The following is a 15,535-nucleotide window of genomic DNA, read 5'->3' on the forward strand; positions in this document are numbered from 1 at the left end:
CCCGGCCCGCTCCAGCGGCAGAGGCGACGCCCCTCCCTGCCCGGCGCCCCGGGGGTCGGTGCCTGAGGAGGCTGGGCCTCTGGTCCTCCGCCCTTTCCCCCCCCCGGTGCCGCCTTGCCGGGGCCGCGCTGGCCGCGGAGGGTTTTGACCCCGGGCGGCAGGGCCGGGAGCTGCGGGAGGAGATCGGCGTTTCCTCCTTTCGTTTTCGGGATTGTCTCGGTGCTCTCAGCGGCACAACAGTCGTCAGCTCGGAAATGAAGCTGCCACATGGAAGTAAAGTCACCACGTAGGAATGAAATATGTTATTTTAAAAAAAAAAAAAAGAAAAAGAAAAAACTGAAAGGCGTTTGCAGCATTTCCCCTGCTATTTCTATCAAAGCTGTTCAGGGGTTTCGTGAGCAGCCCCCTCCTCCCGACTGAGCCCCAGCCGGGGCAGCCACCTTCCCGGGGGGAACATGGCCGCTCTGCGGGGCCTGCTCAGGGTCTGTGCCCCGGAGACCTCAGCGGCGGGCTTCCCCAGCCTTCTCCAGCCTTGGCTTCTGGTTCCCTATCCTTTTTCAGCATTCATTCACTGCAGCCTGAGCTGAGCCTCCAGCCTTTTACTGGGAGCAGCTGCCCTGTCCCTCGGTAACTGGGGGCAGTGCTCTCCCCGCAGTCCCCGGCGTGGCCCAGCGCAGCCCCCAGGTGACCCCAGCTTCCCCCAAACCAGAGCTGGTCTACGCTATGTCCAGTGGTGCTGCTTTATGTTACATCTTGAGTCGCTTCATGCCTCGCTTTATCCTTTATTTTTAATGATGGCAGTGGTTCTGCGGCTGAGATCCTGTAGTGAATGGGCAAGGAAGGGAGAGCCGCAGGAAGCAGGAGCAAGAAGCAGGCTGGAGCATGGCTCAGGCTGCGTTTTGAAGAGGCCCAGCCATTTTACTAACCAGCGGTCACTTGACGGGCTGCACGCCAGGTCACCAGAGCCCAGGCTCGCCCCAGAAGGCACCAAACGCCTCTTACACGATTGGGAAAAAAAAAAAAAAATCCCCCCCCCACCCCATGCCTATGAAAGAAAGCAGTGGTAGTTTTTGAGCTGCAGCCCTGGGGGATTTCAAGGCAATCATGAATGTAGCGGTGGGTCAGAGCAGAGTCCCTGGGGAATTTAGGGGCAAGTGAGAGCAGGGGCCTGGAGCGGGACACCGGGCAGTTTTAGATAGGGCTGTGCTGGAGCGTCTGCCCCGCCGGCTGCAACAGTTTGGTCTGCAGTGCACATTCAGGTATCTGCTGCTCCTCTGCACCCCACTGCAAACATGGAGTTTGAGAAGCATCTGGTAGAGAAAATAGTAACAGAAAAGGAAGTGGGAAAAGAAGCTGCTAGTGCCTTAGCAGTGCCAACGGTGCCTGCTGACCTTTTCTGCTTCTCTGCTTTTCTGTTTTATATAGAACTGCTCTGAATTTACTCAGGTTGGTGCAGTGCTTAAAAGCAAAGCGGAGTTTTTCTCTCCTAAGGTTTGAGCCTGCGAGAGGGAAAATCCCTCCTGCTTTTGGCTGGCTGGCTGTGAGGAAGGGTTTCTGCTGCAGCCCAAAGGGCAGAGGAGCAGAGAGGAAAGTTGCAGGGTTCCCCAAAGGGACAGGAAAATGGGAGAACACCTCTGCATCAGCACAAAATGCCTGTGGCACTGAGATCTTTGGATATCATCATTATTTCCTGGTTTCTGAGCTCTTTCAGCTTCCTAAAAACTGAAACCAAGACACACAATGGAGTAAAGTGACATCTGAGATGTGTCACAGAGAAACATTGAATGCTCCTCACTGACAGCAGATCATGAGCCAGCAGCAGGAGCCAGCAAACATGGGGTGGGGAGGGTGGCAGTTTTCAGGCTCAAATGCACGCGTTGATCCCAAAGGGATCTCCTTGTGCGAGTCCCACAGGATGTCCACGAGCATACTCTCCGTCAGGGAGCACATCCAGCTCCAAGGTGCACTAGGGCAGTGTTGCCCTGACTCACCCCGTGGTGTGGGGATGTGGGCATCACTGCTCCCGCCTTGGCAAGGATAGACTTCTGGTGCTGAGCCACGCAAAGAGTTAAAGACTCACCATGTTGCACCTTTCTGGGGTTTTTGTTGTATTTTTTTTTGTTTAGTGAAAATTTAGGCTGCGGTGGACCAATGGCCAGGATTGGCCTTCTGGAAAGTACCACCTTGGAGCAGCTCACTGACATGACCCTGCCGTGTGTTGGACGTTGTGGTTAGCACTCACTCAGACTCAGAATTTTCCTTCATATTCATCTGGAAAAAAAGGGTAATTCTTTCTGACTAAAAAAAAAGGTACCTTTCTAGATGAGCCCAGGGTTGAGGGCTCCTATTCAGAGGGGCTATGAAGGGCAGCGTTGCAGCGCTGGAGCTATGTACTGGTGTAGACCCTGTGAGGCGTTTCCTCAGAACTACATGAGGCCCTCAGGACTAGAGCTGGAAGAAGGTGATCATTAAAAATGCACAGTGCACCCTCTTAAACATGTCAGTGCCCCTGTTCTAGATGCTACCGCTGTCCCCGGAACGGGACTGCGAGGGAACATCTGGAATTCTCCTTTTTCACCTTTCCTATTCATCTTCTCTTTGTCCCACGGGTTCAAAGGTGACTTTCCAAGGGATCTTCTGGGACCCTCAAGCATGTTCATTTTGGACCAGTGCCAACCTCTTAACACTCTCTCGTTCTTTTAATAGAGCTTTTTTCTCTGTAATGTCAGCAGGCATTTTTTTGAGTGGGGAATATTTCTGGGCTTACCCTAATTCTCAGTCCCCAGGTGCATGTCTGTGTGTGTCGCTGGCCAGAAAATAGTAGTATGCTATAACGGGGGCATTCAAAACAGGGGCAGCAAATGCCATGTGAGGTCTGCTCGGGACCTGGCCGGCTCGTTGTGGGGAGCCCAGGCAGCAATTGCTGGTGAGGCAGCAGCGCATGACCCCGCGTGCACGTGCGAGAGAAACACTCGTCGTTGCAGATGCTCAGGGCTGCTGTGCTCGCTCTGGATGGATGCTTGCAGCAGGAGACGGGCACCCAGCAGCAGCGGGTGCTTCTGGCTCTGCGCTTCCTTCGCCCTAGGCACGGCAGGGGCACTTTGTGCCTCAGTTTCTCCAGCTAAGCCTGGTGGGGTGGTGATCCTCACTTGTTGCTTGACTTCCCGTGGTGATGATATGGGGGGCCCTCGCCTCCCTCCTTCCTGTCCAGGGAAGCACAGGTGAAAAAGAAGGTGAGAGCCTTGGCTGCAAACACAGCCTGTGCCTGGGCAGAAGCCAGTTGCAAAGCTGCTTTTGCCTAGACATGTGGGATCATGTGTGGGCATATTTGGGGAATAGTGAGAGACCTTTTGAAGGGCTTGGCTGAAACAAGTTTTGGAGATAGCAGCAGAGGAGGTACCTCTGGGTAACCAACTTGGTTTCAGGGAATACTGAACTTTGGCCTTTCGATCAAGAAACCAGACTTCACTGCAGAAATACCTGCCTCTTTCTGTCCAGTCTTGCCTCCTTCCACAAACTGTCCGAGAGAGGGTCTAGCTCGCTGCCCAGGGCAAAAGGGAAACAGTGAGAAATTAGCATGACTCTGCCTGTGGAACCCTGCCGCTCTCCTCACGGTGCTTCCAAAAGCCCTCTCAAACACAGATTTTAAAAGAAAAATTTAAAAAATACAAAAAGCCCCCACTAAGTCTAACTGTTTCAAACAACCATAACTCTACAGGGTAGACGGTAAGCAGGATAATTGCTTTACCACAGAGAGAGGCACTGCAATGCCGATTTGGGACAACCAGCAAGGTCAGTGACACAGGGAACATCTCCTGGGTGAGCTGAGGGCTGTGATCACCTCTCCCACATCCACATCTAGGAAAGGGAACTGCAAACTCGTCTTTACTGGCCCTCCATTAGGTTTATAGTTGGCTTGTTGGTAAACGGCAGTGTGTAGGGACAGGGACCTCCCCAGCAGGCTGCAAGTCCTGCTTTTGAGCCTGGGGACATCAGTGAAGCAAGCCCAGCCAGCTCCTGCGGACCTGGGGTTTGGCTCGGGCAGTGGATCTGAGGCTCCAGGGCTGGCAGGCCGGTTGCTCCTTGATGTGAATCAAGTCACGTTTTCATTTTTGGTTGCATGCCATTGCTGGCACTGTGCTTTCCCACCTGCAGGGTGACGGCATCTTCGGGCCTGCGTTGCTGTCCCTTCTGCCGCTTTCTTTCCGTGAGCTGTCAGCAGTCGCATCCATGTCCTGCCTGAGTATATTGAGGGGGACTAGGGGAGCCCATTGGAGGGGTGTCGTGTCTGCAAGCAGAGGTGCCCATCAAGCCTGCCTCACTCTCAACCACTCTCAACTCACCTTACAGCCACTGGCAGGCTAAATTTAGAGGTCCTTGGCACTTGCCAATGAAGATGAATCCTAGTGGGATGTGATGGGCTAAACGTGGCCAGCCACTTGGCGATGTGAGGGGAGGAGGTTTCCTCATGCTATAGGTTTTGGAATGTGATGCTCTTCCTGCATTTCGGAAGCAGCAATGTTTAAAGTGTTAAATGTGCTTTCCGCTTCAAGAGCAGGTTTCTCCTTTCTGTGTAAAAAGATACACTCTGGGGAACATAACTGCAGGCTGTGCTGTAAAAGACGTATCAGGTGCAAGGAGTACGAACAGCCACAGGAGAGGGAGTTCAGCCTTGTGGGGCACAGAGTGCAGTGCATCTCGCAGTCCCCATGGTAACTTCGCTGAGGCTCCTGGTGTGGCAACAGCAGCAGATGCGGCTGAGCACGCGTGGGTTACACAGGCAACATGTGCTTCCACGCTACACAGAGGCAAATTAACTACTGGAACCCCTCCAGTAACTACTTCTCCTCCTCTTCCCCTGCAGCTTTCCCTCCTCCCAGCTGCATGCAGCCACCTGTTGCTCTGAGGGTCATCCACCCGCAGTGTAAAGCCCGTTTGGCCCTCCATCCTGCTGAAGCAGAGTTAGGTGAAGGGGAGGGATAGTGTAAAAATAAGGGTGGGAGGGCAACAAGGCTGGGGAGTAGGGTCTCCTCTTTCTTCTGCCGGCAAGTCGCAAGTGTGTTTGAGCTGTCTAAGGAAATCACAGGTTGTGTACAGGCATGAGAGCTAAACTTAAGTGAGGAAGAGGTGGAGACACTAGCTGAGGTCTGGGGAAGCAGGTGGATTGGAACGGTACTCAGAAATTCCTGTTAATTTATCAGGGATCATTTATAGCACCAGCACCTGCCAGGCTGAAGGATGACTTTCCCCAGCTTGAATGACTTAAACTGAGACTCGGCAAAATCCTAGGTATGCTGGGTTAGGAAAAGCCCTGTAGTGGCTTTGAGTTATTTGATTGGGTGGTTATTTTCCACCACAGGGGTTTCTCTGATGCAGGGTTGTGACCCAAGCCTTCTATCTTGCCTTTCTCTTCTGACTGTTTCTTCACCAGCTCCCTCTAAAACACTGCTTTTCCTGACAATGACTCCTACTTTTGGCCATATACTAAACCAAGAGGCATGAGAATTAGTGGGCAAGGGCTTAAGGGCAGCAAAACATGACATTTGAAAGCTTACTTCTGCATTTCATTCTTCATGAATTGGATTTCAGAGAATTGGGAAGTGCTAGTGTGTGACAGAAGCGGAACATATGAACAAGACCACTGAATGCTCTGTTTTATCCATTGGTCTAACAAGGCTTAAAAATATCTGCCTGCTTCCTTTCTGTACTTACGCACTTTGTGTGATGCAATTCAATGGTAACATCGCCTTGATGCGTGGAGAAGTCCTCCTGGAAGGAGGAGTGAGGAGCTGTTGCAAGGACATCGACTGCTGGCGTCCCCTCTTCTGGCTCTCCCCTCACCCCAAGCACACACCAAAACTCGCAGGGGAACAAAGCTTCTGCAGGAAGCCACCAAAGACATCGCTGTGCTGTGGTTAGCCCTCTGGCGTGTTCCCACAATGGCCCTGGTCTGGCAGAAAGGACAGGCAAGCTCTTGACAGCAATCTCTAGGCAAAGGAAGATGCCAACTGTGAAGCCTCTTGCTCTCAAAACCGAGAGATAGCATTTGAGACCTGGGAGGAGATGGTCTGTCACTGATATACCAGGTGCGTGGCTGCAGAAAGCTGTAAGACAGCATAAGAGGATCTGATTGGGGAAAAAAACACACATATTTGATTGGTGATATATATCACACCATGTTTTGTCAAAAGTCAGTTGAAGGTTAAGAAAATCACAGCTCCAGGAGACAGAGGGAGGCATGGGAATAAGAATGCTCCCCCTCTTGTAGGTCCAGTATTGGTGCAGTCCATACCCCCCAAAATGAGAGGGGCTCTGCACCTCCTCCGCACAGTCATTTCTGCATGGAGCAGGGGACTTGCGCTTTCATTCTGTATTGATGACCCCTCCACTGTGTTCCACCCCAAACCCTCAGCAGCGGGATCACAGGACAGCTTCTTGTTTGACATGGATGTGACAAGAGCATGAGCTCAGGGGTCAGGCTTCGTGTCAGAGCAGGCGTTTTCTGGGTATGGGAAACGTGCTGGTCTCCAGTCTGTCAAAGCCGCCGTCACGCTGGAGTAGCTGGGGAGCTGTAAGAGGCAGAGGAGTGTGAGATCTTTTTGCATGCTGTTCAGTCATCTGTTTGCACTGGGACTGGTGCTTGGGAAGTGAAATGTTGCTTATCCCGTCCTCAGTCTCCAGAGCCTTCTCATTTTTTCCACTGAATATCCCTGACATGCCAGCCACTTTGATGTAACCTAGCCGTGCGTGGCTTAAGTTGTCTTGGCTGCAACAGTGAAATCTGTGAGGCCACGCTTGGACTGACACAAATGTGTCCGGCCATAAAGGAGGCTGGTATGAGGAACCCCTAGGCTCCTTGTGCCATGGCCAGGAGGAAGCAAACCAGAAGAGCTGATGGCTCTCCTTGCTGGAAAAGAGGTGGTTGCATTTGTGGGTGGTGGTAGGGGAAAATGAGCAGCAACATAATCCCCAAGTGCAGGAACTGGGATGTGAAAACACAGTCCGGTGGTAAGAATTTGTGCCAGCAGAGAGGAGGGTAGCAGAGGTCACCGCTACCATTAAGAATCCAAGGCTGGAGAGGTATGTGAGCTGGGATCTCCAAGCAGCCAACTAGCCTGACCTCGGTAAATGGGAAATGAGATAAAGTGCAAAATGAGTTTACCAAGGCTATCTCATGCCAAGCTATCATAGCAGGTTTATTTTGATAAGGTAATTGACTATGTAGACAGAGAGTGCATTCAGAAATGCAGTCCTTTCAGTGCTACAGGCAAAGCCATTAAGCTGGAGAAACAGGGGACTAACGTGAGCGTTGTAAGGATATGCCTAAAGAAAAGATGTCAGGAAGTTGTGCCTCAAGGGAAGCAAGCAGGGTAGAAAGGGGTTATTAACGATGCTCCTCAAAGAGATGATCTTGTTTACCCAGAGGAAAATAAGCTCTAATCAGATTCGGTAAGATTTGAAGGGCTAGTCTCTGCAGAGGTCGCTTGGGCTGCAGCATGAGAAGAGCTGATGGCACCAAGGACTGGAATAGGGGAAACAGGATGAAAGTCAGCAGCACAAAGCACAAGCTTGCATGTGCAGAGAGTAGCTGTAAGATGTTTTGCTCCCAGCTTGTTCCATACCATTCAGAAATTACAGAGGAAGGAGAATTTTAATTGATCGATAGGTGATGAGTCCTCACCATAGTGTAGCCGAGAAAAGGAAGAAGGTGACCACAGATGAGATCTCCCCAGCTGGTTTAAAGGCGCCTTTGGGTGGCTATGGAAGCGCAGGACCCCTGCAGTTGGCATGCAGGCTGGCTCTGGGGAGCCCTGCCAGGCTGACAAAGGACAGGGCAGAGGGGGCCAGGCTGGAGGGAGAACCCACTCTGTGAGGAGAGACCCAAACAGCATGGCCAGTGCCGAGGGCTGTGCAGGGGCATGGCTGCTGGGTGGGAGAAGCTCCATGGCAAGTGACAGCAAGGTGCTGATGCTGGAAAATCCACACTGCCTGTGTCTCACCAGGGCCTGGGGACAGTGAGTCTGAGCCTGTGCCTCTCTGCGAGCCCACTACAAAGCCACACTCACTCAACAGGGATTGCGATGCCAGGTGTCCATTGCTCAGTGTGCCACCTTACCCTGGGGTAGATCTTCCCCGTCATAGCAGGGACAGGGCTGAGTGCTCAGGACAGCTCTTCCAGACATGTTTGCTTGAGGCTTATTTCCAAACACCTGGGTGTCCTAGGGTTGCTTGCAACCTTCTAAAGGTCCTCACCTTCTGAAGGTTGCAAACTTCTGACAACTGGGTCTTGGCTGTGAGAAGCCTGCTGAACAGGCGAAACAGAGCATCTGTGCTGTGGGATTGCTTTATCTCTTCTCGTGGCTTTTCATGAGGACGTTTAGATCTCGAGTCTCCCATCAGTCTTCGCCATCTCCCAGCACCCTAAGTGGAAGATGAGATATAATGGCGGAGGAGCTGAATTCAGGACACGGGTTCATCCGAGCTTCACAGCGAGTGGATGGTGCCTCTGAAGGAAAGCACAACCAAGTAAAAGGTACCTGTGCCCCAGCGGTCCGAGGATTTCCATCCAAAAAGTGTGATACTCCTGTAAAGGGGGAAGTCCCATGGCTTGCACTTACAGAAAATCACTCTTTTTTAGGTTCGAAGGGAAAAGAAACAAACCAAAGCTGGAGGCCAAGTTTAGGTTTGAGGTTCAAATGTTTTCAGGTTTGGTTCTTGTTTTAGGCTTTGGGGGCTTTTGCTTTTGTTTGTTTTCCCCTGAACTCCCCCTCCCACCTTCAAATGTCAACCTGGCAGGTTTCTGGAATTGAGTCCTTATGAGCTTTGCTTCCTGAAAGCCCTGAATTTGCACTTCCCATGTTGCCACCTGATTTGTGTGTACACTAGAGTGAGCTGTGTCTGCAGATACATCAGCAAGGACAGATACATAGCTGTTTCTATATAAGCAAATCTGCCAAAAAAATGTTGTGTTTGGCAAGAAAACTACTCCAACGTGAGGACTGGCCAGTCTGCAGGTTGCCAGCACAACCTTGCTGCAGATGGAGGTTTTGGAGGCTTTCTGTACTGATCCCTCTACTGAGCACATGTAAACTGAAACCAGCTGATGCTTTTTAACACACATATGGGCATACTTTTTTCGAAGGATCAAAAAAAGCAGAGGCCCTGACAATGCTCTTTTGACCATTGAATTTCTTGTTCCAATGCAAAAAGAAGCAAGCCAGAGCCCAGTAAGGATATACAGGCACAACGTCAGCACAAAGAAAATAAGCTTCTTGTTTTCTTACTATTAATCTTAGAAATAGATGTTTCTTTTCTATTTTTTTTTTAGGTGGATTTTTAAAATAGATCAGTCTAAACCATGTCTGTATATAATTTCATCCCAGTGTATAAAATTTCATCACAGCAGAGCTAATGCCTTTAAAATGAAGCCTAACCACAACCAAAGGAGAGGATAACAATGCCTAGAAGCACTGATTACAGGTAGTACTTTCAGCTCTGCTTTCAACAAAGGCTATAATTTTGCTCCTTGGGCGTGACTCCCATTGAAATCAATGTTGCATTATATATACAAATCTGTGCCACACTTACTGTGCTTGTCCATACGGGGAAATTGCAGGTAGGAAGCTGGGCTGCAAGATAGCAGCATGCTCATTGATTCTAATTAGCTCCTCGTTTACATGGCCTTAGTGGGCACCGGGTGTGGTTTGCCTTACTTCACTCTCAAAGACAGCAGAGGTCCAAACACAATGGGTCAGGTGAAGTTACATAGGACAGTTGGAGCTGATTTAATGCCCGGCTTTTGCCAACAGGGACCTGACCCTTTTTCTCTGCCCTCATCCCACCAGGTCCTGCTGCTGACCCTGCTTCCTGGGCTCATCTGATATTCCAGCAAAATGATACAACTCACAAAGGTGGGAAAGAAAAGCAAGTTTATTCTATTTATTTTCTTTGTTGCGTTGCGTGTTGAATCAGATTCCACGGGGGCACTGACAGATAAATGTCCCTGGGTGAGATTTGTCCTTCTCTCTGATCGACTGTATGGAAGTAATTCTTGGGATTTTTTTCAAGCCTGCGTCTTAGAAACCAACCACCATGTGAATCAGCTGTGGATTACTAAAATCAAAACAACATTCTGATGCACAAAACCCACTTACAGGTTGTCAGCCCTTAGTCGTGTTGACAAATTCCTCAAGTTCCCAGGACAAATGCCCAACAGACCTCACGTAGAAGGCAGATCTAAAGGCAGAAGAGGAAGAAGGCAAAGCTACCTCTCATGCTACTTCATACCTTCATTCATTCATTTTACACATGCGTTTTCATATCTGCACATCATTATGTTGGCACACATGCTTAAACATTTACTTGCTTACATTTGCACTGTGTTGGTTTCTCGTTGTCGCTGTGGTTTTATGACTAGGACAGCTTGAACTTCCGTGGACCTCCACAAAACCTCTGAGACCAAAGTCCTCAGACCTCCCTGACATGTGGTCCGCTCTGAATCCGACTCAGAGCCTTACACGTTTTTCCCCTGTTAATGCAAGAGCAGACTCTGTTCCCCAGGTAACACAGAGCAATACTGTCCTGCTTGGATAAGAACCAGATTGAAAATCATCTTCCCCATGATGCAGTCACTGATGCCAAATAGCAAAATGCCTGATTAGACGGGCTTTCCAGGGACCGGCTGTCTTCAGCCGCACTCCGGCACTGCTGATGCCTGGAGCGGGGAGCGCAGGTGCCCTGCATGCCAGGGAAGGCAGGGCTACAGCAGTCCTCAGAGGCAGGAGAACAAGGCAGGGAGCGTGCCGTAAACGTGCACCCTGGCATGCCAGCCGGCAGCGGCCCCCTGGGGTCAGGCAGGGGCCTTGTCAATGCTTGCTCATTCCTTCATTTAATCTATTCAGTGTGATAGCACACACACACACACACACACAAAACGAAATACAGCCCAGTATGTACTACCAGGTGTCCACCTGATCTCTCGCCTGGTGCGGCAGGCAGTGCTGCTGGACATGGTGCCGTGTTGTCCCTGGTCTCCGTCCCAGGGCCACAGTGAGGGTAGTGAGGATGAGGCCATCTCAACCACAGTAATATCAGCCCTGGCAGGCTAGGCTGATGGTGAAACCAGGACCATGGCTCTCAGCCCCTTATGGGCCAGCAGAAGCCTATGACACTGAAATAGCTGGTGTGAATGTTAAAAAAAAATAATTAACCAGCCTGTGCCTTCTTCACAGCTTGCTACTGCCGAGGGCTATGACTTCCTGGCCAGGAGGGCTGGCACAGCTATTGCAGGCAGTGCTTTGTTGAGGAGAACCAGCATCTCTGCTGCTCTGTCTTCAAGCACTGGGGTGGAAAATCCGGTGGACATCCGGTTCTCCTTTAACAGTGGATGAATCACCTCTGCTGCAAGGCAAGAGCTTGTAGGAACTAGCCTGGGGCAGGGTTGGGGTGGATGAGGGCAACTATGAGTGCCAGTTTGCATGCCCCTGAGGCAGAGACTGCTCAGTCTTTCCTGTGTAGACCCCGTGAGCACCAGCATAAACTGGTGGTGACACAAACGGTGATGCCTCACAACAACGAAGTGTAGTGATCAAGTGGGTCCCATACAGCAGTTTGCTGTGAGGGTAATTGAAGAAGGTTAGTCCCAGATTATTAAGGCAATTTTGGTTTTGGCAAGAAGCCCTGGTGCTTTGAGTGGTAAAAATCAAATATCCACAGAGTAATCAGGGCGACCTTACACTTGCCAAACAATGTGGGTGCATTTTGCATTTACCTTATTGAATTCATTTCCCACATTTTCCCCTCTCTGTTTCTGAGTTCTGAAGATTTTTTTAACTTTATTCATCACTCCTAACTTACCATGGTGCGGCAGACGTACTCCCTGTGCTTTCTAACGCACCGTGTCACCAAAGCACGTTATTTATCTGTGCATGGCCAGTCCAGTGCACCAAGCCCATAGCAGTGCACAGGGGCGAACGCTAGGTCTGAGCCCACCTCCTAGGTTTAAAATGGCTTTCCTAGGTCTTGAGGACTTCTTTGGGCCCAGGGTGGTGGAGGAGCACAGCACCCAGGGGATAATGCCAGGGGAGGGATCCCCAGCAAACACATGCGACCTATGCTGAGCTCAGGGAGAAGACTGAGCCCAGCACAGGGACACTGCCCCAGGTTTCCTCCTCCAGTTGGCCTGAGCACCAGTGCACATCGAGGGCCAAAGCACTTGAAGTGGGCCATCACCTAACAGCATCTTTGGATGAAATTAGTTTTGAGACCTCTGAGTGAAGGGTCTAGGACATGAGAGGGGCAGGCTCCCTCCCATGGTCTGAGGAGTCAGTGCTGTCTGTCCTGACATGCTGGAAGCAGGTTGCACAAGTGAAACGTGCCCTTGTTTCATGAAAGTCCTTTTTTTTTTTTTTTTTTTTTTTTTTTTTCTGTAAACAGGACCATACTTAAGCTCTAATCTGTGTTGAGGTGAAGCATTTAAATTCTTCAAATCTTGCCAGCTTTACAGCCTGAAGGTTGGGGACAGCTAGGGAGAAAGACGAGAACAACAAATCTCTTGAGCTGTGGGGGTTTTGTTATTGTTATTTTCCTTTGTAAGATGAAAGTGATTTTCTGTAACCTGAAACTGCTGGATTTTCCTCTTTCCCCACAAAGTTTTTTTTCTTTTGTTATTGACATTGCATAAGAGACAGTCTACCTTTGTCAGGACAGCTTAACTTCTCAGGATGCTGGGACCTCTTTTGTAAGGCTGACTTCTGGCCTTTTCTTACAGCAAAAGGAAAAAAGATGTCCTTTACTTCTGCTGATGAACAGATGAGTGTTACCACTGAATTCAGTTCATTACTCCATATACCTCGTATTCCACTTGCTGATATTGAAGCCATCAAATGCTGAGGAAAAAAACTTCCTAAAAATGTTACTGTGCTTTGCAATGGGATAATTTCTCTGACAAATATGTTTTTAGGGCACTCACACAGTCACTTTTTAGTAATGTACATCTCTAAAAACACATCTTGGATACTTCCCATCCAGCCTGGGCATTCTTGTATTAAAGGCATGCAGATCTGCTTTTAGTTCAGATTAACATAGATGGGAATGTCCATTCACATTAAAACAAATAAATGGGATCCCAGTTCTGCAGGAGGGAACGTACTTATGAGTCCTAACTGGAGACTAGGTGCTGTGTTTTGGTTTTCAGTATTTACCCTGTTCTGACCTTTCTGATATTTCTTTGTGATGTCAACTGAGAAAGAGGGGAAGGTTTTTTGTTTGGTGGGTTTTTTTTTTTGTTGTTTTTACTAAATGTTCAAAATAGTAATATTTGGCTGTGCTGGAAGTACATTTTTGCGACAGTGGCTCTGCTATTCAGAAAAAGTTGATGATGTCAGTGGGTCTGAGAGGAATCTAGCAGTGATACATTTGAACAGCCTTCCCTTTGAGTGCAAAGGATTCCTACCACAAGTGCTGATTAGTGAAATTAATTTCCTCTACATAGCACATACGTTGCAAAATTTCACTTGTCTTTTCTGCTTTTTTCCTAATGGTTTGTGTGAAAAGCAAAGGAAAAATGTGGCTCTCACATCTTCCTCTTTTCCACGGTAGTTGTTTTTAGCAGAATTTAAAGGCCCTTTCATATTAAATCCAAGCTTCCCCTTTCAGGCTACAATGCTGCTTCTACCCATTTAAACCTGTTTCTGGAGCCTGCATAGGTGAAATGCTGAAGGCATATTAAAGTGCATGAGAAAGCTTATTCCTGGGGGGATTTTGCTGTGAATTAGTGGGTTTATCGTACCCACTACAGCGCTCATATTAAGGAGTCTCTTCTGAACTGTAACTTCAATATGTGTGAGTCCTTCAACTTTGTTAGCATCCTAAGGACACATAATACCTCTTCCCTTGAAGAGATGGCTTCCAAGAATCAAGGACATGTGCTTAGGGAAGCTTTAAGTGATGGGAAAATTATGACTTCTGCCTCTGATCAAAGCAGAGCAAAGGTCCTCGCCACTACACCCTCACCGTTATTGCAGTTTCCTTGCAATCAGGGAGCTCTCAGAAGAAGAAAATACCAAGAGCCATGATACCTAGAAAAAGAGAAGGAGCTCTGACCGAGAATAGCATCTGTGAGATCAGCTGTCTGTCTAACATCCAGGCAGCCTTAATGAAGCAATTAGCCACTCGGGGTTTCTCTGTGGGTGAGAAGGGGTGTGATCCCTCCTTGCTGCACACTGGCAGCTGATGAGCTCCATCGCTTTCCCTGGGACTGCTCGTCTCAAAGCAGGATTAAACCCCAAGTAAGAGATGCAGATGCGGATGGAATAGTTGTAATATGCTAATGGCAGAAATATTTTTTAAAAAGCTTGAATTTAAAATTAAAGTGAGGTGATGAACTCTTCGGCTGTAACAGGGCTGCCAGTAGCTCTGTAATGATGCAGGATATGTGATCAGACTGGGAACAGAAAGTGCATGGGCCTGTCTGAGTTGCAGAGAGAGGCAGTCCCTGCCTGAGAGCTGGTGCTGTGACTCGGGGAAAATAAGGTATTAATTACTATATTAATGCTATTTTTTTTTCTTCTCTGAGTACCGTGGAAACACTTGTATGTAAACAGATGGTTCTACTGTCATCTGCATTTGCAAACCACGCTGGTGGTCCTGTTAGAAAATGCATGGGTAGAGTACAAACGCTCAGGACTTAAAGCAGAGCCCAAATCACAAAACACGTGCGCTAGAAACCCCGCAGTGGAGAGGCAGAGTCCCGGTTCGACTCAATGACAAACTCCTCTCTGCTATTTCATATAGAATGATTTTTTTTTTTCTCTGCAGAGAAGTTGTAACTGATTCTTATTCTGGTATTTGATTTGATTTGATCTGGTATAGAATACCACCTAGTTAATTATGTCAAAATAAAACTTTGATTTGTATCACGATCCAATAAGCCCAATTCACTTCTACATCAGTCCCTCTAATCCATCTAATTCAAGCCAGTTATACTGAAGAAAAACTGGGGCAACACAGGGGCAAATCATTTCTGATAAAAAGGATGCCTTTGCTTTAAATCAAAGTAATTTAAATCAGCAAGCCAGAAATCTGCATTTAAATAAATGATTTTAATCTTGGTTTGCATTTGCACTTAATTTTTTTTTCCTTGAAGAAAATCAAGTTTTCATTGGCATGTAAACCTCTCGCTGTGATTATTACAGCTAAATATAACCCCTTACACTGTTATTTTGCAGGAAGGTGGGCAGTATCTGTACAAATCTACATCACTCAGCACATGTTTACTCCCTCGGGCTCTTATTTAGGAAGTGGTTTGTTTTTCTGCTTAGGATTTGCTTCAGACTGGTTCTGTTTGATCACTTGGGTTCCTGAGGGCTCTGCCCTGTCTAGAGCCAGGGTGAGACGGGGAGCGGGAGGAAGGGGCTGGCGGTGGGCGCCATGGGCGAGCGGTGGGTACCCTCTGGAAGAGGTGTCTCCTGCCAGGACTGACAGATGCTCTCTGGAGCCCGTTTGGTCTTCGTGGGGTGTCCAGCAGTGGCTCCCC

This window comes from Chlamydotis macqueenii, chromosome 1 (assembly GCF_036417535.1).
Source record: "Chlamydotis macqueenii isolate bChlMac1 chromosome 1, bChlMac1.mat, whole genome shotgun sequence".
In the NCBI taxonomy this organism is placed as follows: domain Eukaryota; kingdom Metazoa; phylum Chordata; class Aves; order Otidiformes; family Otididae; genus Chlamydotis; species Chlamydotis macqueenii.